The sequence below is a fragment of the Triticum aestivum genome, chromosome 3D (genome assembly GCF_018294505.1).
Source record: "Triticum aestivum cultivar Chinese Spring chromosome 3D, IWGSC CS RefSeq v2.1, whole genome shotgun sequence".
NCBI classification, from domain to species: domain Eukaryota; kingdom Viridiplantae; phylum Streptophyta; class Magnoliopsida; order Poales; family Poaceae; genus Triticum; species Triticum aestivum.
Window position 1 is genome coordinate 24,233,890 of NC_057802.1, and position 7,992 is coordinate 24,241,881.

The following is a 7,992-nucleotide window of genomic DNA, read 5'->3' on the forward strand; positions in this document are numbered from 1 at the left end:
CAATAATCTTATTTTTTAATTCCTCCTACTCTATGTCCCCTTAATCTTATTTTTTAATTCCTTTATACTTAATTAATTTTTACTGCATGCAGGAGTGACATATGGCGGACGATAGAGCCGAGCCGCTTAGGGATCCGGAGGCTGAACGTTATTTAATGGGCATCATAAACAACGAGATTCCTTATGTGCCGGGCTCAGAATATGAGCAAGAAGAGGATGTAGTCTCTTCTTTTCTGAACCTTGACGGTGGAACAGACATTGTCGATGATCAAGAAGGTGAAGGAACGGACATTGTCGACGGAGGTCAACCGTCAACAAACGACGATCTCGAATTGCAAGTAGCAACCACCTCCGGCGAGGTATATATATACATTGAGCCTCTCGTGATACAAACTTACTTAAATGTATTAACGCGCGCGACTCTCTTTCTTTTTTTTAGCCCTTGGCCGGATCGAGTACGACAAAGCGTGGCAAATCCAAGGCGATGAAAACAGGAGAAACATATGCCATTGATTTTGTCAGTGAAACCGGCAAGCCCTTACAGCACACCTCAAAGTTTATCAACCAATGCGGAGTCGTTGTTAGAGACAACGTCCCGATCACCGTCCAGGAATGGAAGGAGCCAAAGAAGGCACGTCTTGGTTTCAGTTTTGTCGACAAGAGAACGAAAAAGGATTGCTGGAGAAAGCTTATGGAACATTTCATTCTACCTCCGGAATACAACAAAGTCGATGAATTCGGTAACGAGGTTCCGGGTGGCCATGAGAGGAGGAGGCTAGTTAAAGAGTTCGCTCTTCAGAAGATGGGCGAAGCATTCCGGAACTTCAAGAAAAATTTAACCCGTGACTATGTCAACAAGGGCAAGACTCCGGATTTCAATGGACAACATGAGAAGCTGAAAGATGATTGGCCAGAATTTGTGTGGCAAAAGAAATCGGAGCATTTCAAGGAAATATCGAAAAAATAAGGATAATGCGAGTAAGAAAAAGTTCCATCATATTATGGGGCCAGGAGGATACCGCCTTTCGGAGCCTAAGTGGCAGAAGATGGAGGAGGACCTGAGGGTGCGAGGAATCCCTCTAGGTACAGAGGGATGGGACCCAAGGGCCAAAAGCTGGTGGTACGGGCATGGGGGATCGCTAGACCCGGAGACAGGGGTGTGTGTTCACCGGAAGAAAAAGTTTGCTCCCACCGAAGCCCTTATTGACGCAATGACCCAAGCTCAAGAGGGCTTGATCAAGTTCAACAGAGAGAAAGACGCACTGACAACAGCCCTCGGGAATGATGAACACGGAGGACGTGTACGAGGCAAAGGCAGAGTTCCGTGGAAAGTAGGGTTTTCCCAGGACAATGACCCGTACTGTTACAGAAGCCGTAAGAGAAAGACGGACCGGGATGCAGATCTTCTGGCGAAGTTTGCATCGGAACTCCATGAGTTGAAGCAGACCGTGCATGAACTAGTAAAAGAAAAATCGGCTGCAGGGCCGCATGAAGATCATGAAGCGGATCGCGGAAGCCAGCAGCGGAGAAGCAGCGTGGCTTCCACGGATGCCCCGCCTGGTGCTAATGCACTGATGATCGAGATTCGTGCACCGGAGCCTCACTACCCCGTGGATGATGTAAAGGAGATGAAAGAATGTGATCTGCATTATCCCGTGGGGAACGTTTCCACGAAGGTAGCTAGCGGCAGTGCTTTACCCTGTACACCTGGAGCACTCCACCACAACAACCCCATTGCATATGGCTATGCTCGTGTCACGGTGGAAGACATAGTCCAAGGGTTTGAGGACCTGGAGATTGACAAAGCTACACCCGAAGGGGAGAGAAGACTTGGAGATGTCAAGCGCCAGATCATTCTATGGAAAAAGAAGTACATAGTGTTTCCAGGCGAGGCGCCAAGGCTAACAAGTCCACCCCCCTCCGATGGTGGTGGTGGTGGTGGTGGCGGTGGTGGTGGTCGTGGTGGTTCACCTACACCTCCTTCACACCATTCGACGCCGTCCCCCGATCCACAACCTCCGGCGGGTACGACGCCCCCCAATCCTCGTCCGGCGGGTACGACGCCCCCCAATCCTCCTCCGACGAGTACGACGCCCCCCAATCCACCTCCGGCGAAGAAGCAGAAGCAGGCGGACAGCAAGGAAACCCGCTCCTGGACTATTAACCCGGACCCTTATGTACCTAAGACCACAAGGGTACCGGAGCCATCACTGAAGCCTCTCCTCCCAAGGCCTTGGGAACTTAGTGAAGCTGAAACCAAATTGGCCGCGTCTGCTCATTATGAGAAATGGAAGGCGGATATGAAGGCGATAAAAGAGCCTGAGCCCAAGCAAGTATTCACTGAGAAGCAAAAGAAGTGGGCTAAGGATTTTTTGACGACACCGTCCCAAGCCGAGCTGAATATGCCTGACGACTATGGACATGAACTTCGTAGGCAAGCAAAAATATTGAAGGAGGAGAAAGAAGAAAGTAAAAAAGCGGGAAACAAGTTGACCAGCTCGGGATGCAGAATAAACAATCGATCCCCCCGCTCATAGTGAAAGCCGGTCCGGAAGAGGACCCCGAGATCATAGCAGCTGCGGCAGCACTTGGATTGACTGTAGCGAGTGCCATGAAACAAGCGTCCGAGATGGGTTTGACTCTTCGTGCCTTCTTAGGCCTTGAGGATGCGCCAGTATGTGAGATAGCATTACAATATGTGCGGAATGGGCCTCTCGCCGAGCCTGCGCGGGAAAAGAGTCTACCACCACAAATGCGAGTACAAGCAATTCATAACATGGGCCGACAAAGAATATGTTTATGCGGATGTTACAGAGGAGCATCACACCAAACGGTACTCTGTACAAGTTCATATGAGTGAATTGTTCCAGCTGTTCAATCTGCGCGACCTCGACAAATCTATGCTGAGTTGCTACGTTCTGTAAGTGATTTATTTCTACCTCATCTCGTTCTTCATTGCCTGCACTATATATATATATATATATATATATATATATATATATATATATATATATATATATATATATATTGTCCTAACTATATTGTTGCGTACGCTATTATGCAGATCGAAGATTTGGGAATGCAAAATAAGAAACATCCATGATGTTGGGTTCATTGACCCACATATCGTTAATGGACATGTTTTACAATATCACCCTGAAGACGTGGAGAAAGACTTGAACAAGTTTCTTAGAAAGCATCAACTCAACAGTCATATTCTATTTCCTTACCATTTTGGGTGAGTGTTTCTCTCTTGTGCCCATTCTCTTTTGTTTACTCCATGCATGGTATGTCTAATCGATGAGTTATGCATGACCGTGCATGTAACGTGTCCGCAGGTTCCACTGGATTCTGCTAAATATTGAACTTCACACCTCCAGAGTTCTAATCATGGACTCTATGGATTCTGATCCAAAGCGTTGGGCCGACATGAGAAAAATGCTGCAAAAGTAATTATTTTCAATCATTTGAGCTCTATATCGATCGGTCTCTTTCGTTCATTTCCTAATATCAAGTAACTAATAACTCCCTTGTTCATTTAATTTTCTTTGCCCTGTAGGGTTTGGAGACGGTTCTCAGAAGAAATTGTCGGTGAATTCAAACATGAGCTAGATTTTAGAAGGTTAGTTAATGTGGATAAGCAGCCACCGGGGACCAATCTATGTGGATACTATGTTTGTGAGTACATCCGGAGACAAACCTCTGAGCGGAAGGCATCGGATAGCGTGCGGAAGGCGACGGATAACTTGCGGAGGAGGCTTAGTCCAGAAGCTCGCTTCCGACCAATTCAAGATGAATTAGCAGGATTTTTCATGAGGGAAGTCATCAATCCTAAAGGAGAACACTATACCGAAGACGAAGACATTTATATGCATACCCGAGATTGAAACTTGTTCGAAGTTGTATATGGTCATCCATCCTAATTGTGTATGGAAACTTGTTCGAAGTTGTATGTGGTCACCCGAGATTGAATATATATTATATATTCCTCTTGAATTCTTCTTGTTTGAAATTTCATATGCATGTATATAGTAGCGTAGAATATGTGTACTGAAACTTCATCAAAATTAAAATAAAACACAAAATAAAATATAAAAAAAATAAAACACTACAAATTAAAAAGAAACCAGGTTTAGGGGGGCTAAAACCCTAAACCTGCGGAGGAGGCCTTTAGTCCCGGTTAGCCACGAGAACCGGGACTAAAGGTCCTCCGCCCCGACGGACTCCTGGCGCCCACGTGGACGGGCCTTTAGTCGCGGTTCGTAAGAGGCGCGACTAGGGGGGGGGGGCTTTAGTCGCGCATATTTAGTCCCGGTTGCACAGCCGGGATTAATGGCCTGTGCGAACCGGGACTAAAGGCCTATTTTCTACCAGTGCCACACTATATTGAAGCATTCAAATGCTGACCACAACCCCTTCTGCTGAAATTCCCCTCAGTTGACATTCTTACCGTGTGGCTCATTGCAGCTAGAATTGAAACTCCCCTCCTCCCCTCTTGCCTCCGGTCATCCCCGTGGGGTGAAATAGGAAGAGCCCCAAAACCGCCGCCGCGTGGACACACCCCCCGTCCATTCTCCCTCACAGCTGCCGGTTAGCCCCGCTGGGAAAAGCAACGGCAGGGCGCCCTGCAGCCTTCTCAACTTCCCATCTACCCCCCATCTCTCCCTGCTCCACATCCTGCACCGGTCGTTGTAGGTAGAACTCTCTGCAGAGCCCACGCACTTCTGCCGCTCTGGGGTGGAAGTCGCTATTTGAAGGGTCGGCACCCTGCCTCGGCTTGAACCGGGGGCGGGACTGCTCTAGTGACCCATCATGGCTCGGATCTAGATCGGACGAGGATCTTTGACCATGGCTCACAACACCACTATTTTTCAAAGAAGCATCATTAATTATTTGTCCAAACAAAATTAATTAATTGTTGTACTAAAGGAGCAGTCCTGTTTGCAGTTTGCTCCTTCGGCAAATACATTTATGTGGACGCGCCTACATGGCTATCATCATAGGCATGGATTTGCATGCGTGGGGGCATTTTGACAAAATAAATTCTTTGAGGTCATCATCGTCAAGTGCTAAATCTAAAAAATTCATAATATCTTGTAGTTCAAATCTTTTGCCTTTTTCAGGATCTGTTTTCACCTCCCATTTTATCGTGACAGGAGCTTAGACACTATTCAGATAATGATACAGGAGTTACCAGACCGCTGACAAATAGTTATCAATTTTTTCGAGTTCACTTTTATCAACTTGTTAATATGAGAACCAAATGGTTCACATTTAGTTATTAGCGTTAAAAGCATGAGAGTTACCAAGCTCATCTCAAATTACCAATCGACTCCATAACTAGGTCATGCACAAATAGCTATTTAACTAAATGTACTATGATGATAAAAATATAACCAGTACCACTAGGTACGTAGCTAGGTGTGCGCTGGTGATAATTTTTATCTACACATTTTGGTAATTAGATCAACGCCATGGTGGTACTAAGTACTGTTTTATTACACCAGTGCAATGACGTCAGAGGTAATTGTGCCATGAATAATAGATGGGTAAATGCTTCACAGCGATGGTGTTAAATACAGAGTGGACAGCTAGGTAACTTGTATATCATTCTCATGGGCTTTCACCTTCAGGCTGCCCGTAATGGGAGTATGATAGGTAGTACCATGCATGCCAACTAAGCCATTTTGATGAGGTGGCATAGAATTAAAGGAAGCAAGAGAGGCTTGAGTATCATATCATGATATCGTATCATATTAAATGATGTGCTAATTTGTGTCATGCATGGCAATAAATGTAGCCATCTATGATACCAACATACGATACTATGCATTACGGATGTAATATCATATACTAGTATCATATGCATGATACTAGTATATGATACTCCCCATTATAATTAACCAGCCTGAGAGAATATGATATGTATTCCTCCATAGTCACCGTCCACCGCTCTACCAGTCCACGGGACTAGCACCCAAAACGAGAAATCCTTTGATGGGAAAACACTATCACATCAGTTCCGATCAATACTACATGCATCATCCACTTGTCAATAGTTGCATTGCGTGCCATGGCATCCCCTAGCATCAGTCGTGCCCTGAAGATGCACTATCTAGATACATATACAGAAAACTAAAGTACCACTAAAGATTAAAACAATTATGTGGTTTGTGCATAGGGGGTTATTCTCACTAAGAACAATCTGGCAAAGTGAAGGTGGCAGGGTAGTAAACAATGTTGTTTCTGTGATTAGGAGAAAATAATATGTCATTTGTTTATTTTTTGGCTGCTTGCTAGTTTAATGTGCGGTACGATTTATGTGGCTTATAACCTTTCTCCACAGACCAGAATATCAAATATGTGCGGCAACTGTTTGGGTGGGGTTGAGCCTAAGACCAAGGCGCACCTCCGTGTGGGAGTTTATGCCGTGTTTTGGGCTTTATTGAAACTGTTTAAATTATTGTATGTTTAACAGAATAAAGCTACACCGTTTTATGCAAGTTATGTTACGAGCTATAGGATATATCCGTACGTGGTCCTTACTATACAATACGAAAGTGGGGGAGCCTATGGACTATGTGTGCATCCAATGGCAGCTAGTAACAAGGGATACGTACAATCGGTTTGGATGGAAATTCAATGGTAGTCTATGGTTGTATCGCCGTTTGTTGGTTTTTAGTTGATCTTTTGTACTTCAATACTTGGATTTCGTATTTGAATTTTAATAAATATATGGTTGTGTCCATAGTAACGATGCAGAGGTCCGGATGATCCTCCTTTTCTAAAAAAATAAAAAAAATCTAGATTCCAACCCTTGCTCTGGGCCTTGACCGAGCCCAACCCGGCCTCCGCGGTGTTAGAGCAGGAGGGATATGAGATTTGAGCCTCCTCCGATTCAACGCCTGGGGCATCATGTCAAATCCACGTGATCGGGGAAACCTCACACCCACTGAGATGCACCAGCCGGTGCCCACCGCTGAATCCTATCTCTTTATTTTAAACATATATAGGAGGTTGTTTCGATTTCATTATATTCTTCCGTATTGTCTTTCTGCTGCAAGCCGTCACTCATTTCCAATCTTGAACAGTCCATTACCTAGATAAAATGTATTCTCCAATTAATATTTCACCGGGCACACAGGTTGATCACTTCAACTTTTAACTGAAACAAGCTAGGAGCGAAGGGAGACAAGAGATTAGTATGGCACACTGTGTGGGTAGCTCCGCCCAGAGAAGCGAGTCGTGCATGCATCAGAATGAAGAAGGAGCTAGGCATTCCACAGAGCCTGGTGCACATAACAGTACAGACGCAGTGACTATCCGCTTGCTAGCCTAGAACGAGGACTCTTCGTCCGTCCACGTAGGCAACGGGCCAACGAAGGTCAGTAGATGGCCACAGAATGTCCTGCCGTACACCCAACTTGCCCATCGTTGACCATTCCTGCAGGGTTGTGGCCTCGTGGGCTCCAAAGGGTTGGCTTGGTTAAGAACTACTATGCTGTTCTCGGACACTAAGCTTTTCACTCGGATTTCCCGACTGAAGACACAGTCTGATCTTATTTTGCCTCTCCAGGTCGCATACCACCTCGGATTGACATGATTTACATATCAAAATCAACCGGCTTCACGAGACAAATTTTTTGTTTGTTGAATGTTTTTTGATTCAAGGCCGTCTTGAGGGACGAATTGATCACGCGACCCATAGACATCACTAGGTGGGTGTCTGTTACCCCGCGCCACATTTTTGCTCAGGGTCAGTCTGGAGTGCATTGACTCTAACTTTTGCATACGTACTTAGATTGAGATGATTTATATATCAAAATCGATTGCCTCGACGAGACAAAGACAATCCATTGAGAGTGCTCGTTCATCCGAGGTCGTCTTGGAAGCGTAATCAGCTGAAAAGCACACAGAGCACTAAATTATGCCACTCTGAGTACAGTTTGGGCCCCTAAGATGACTTCGGATGGCGATGACTAACATCAAAGA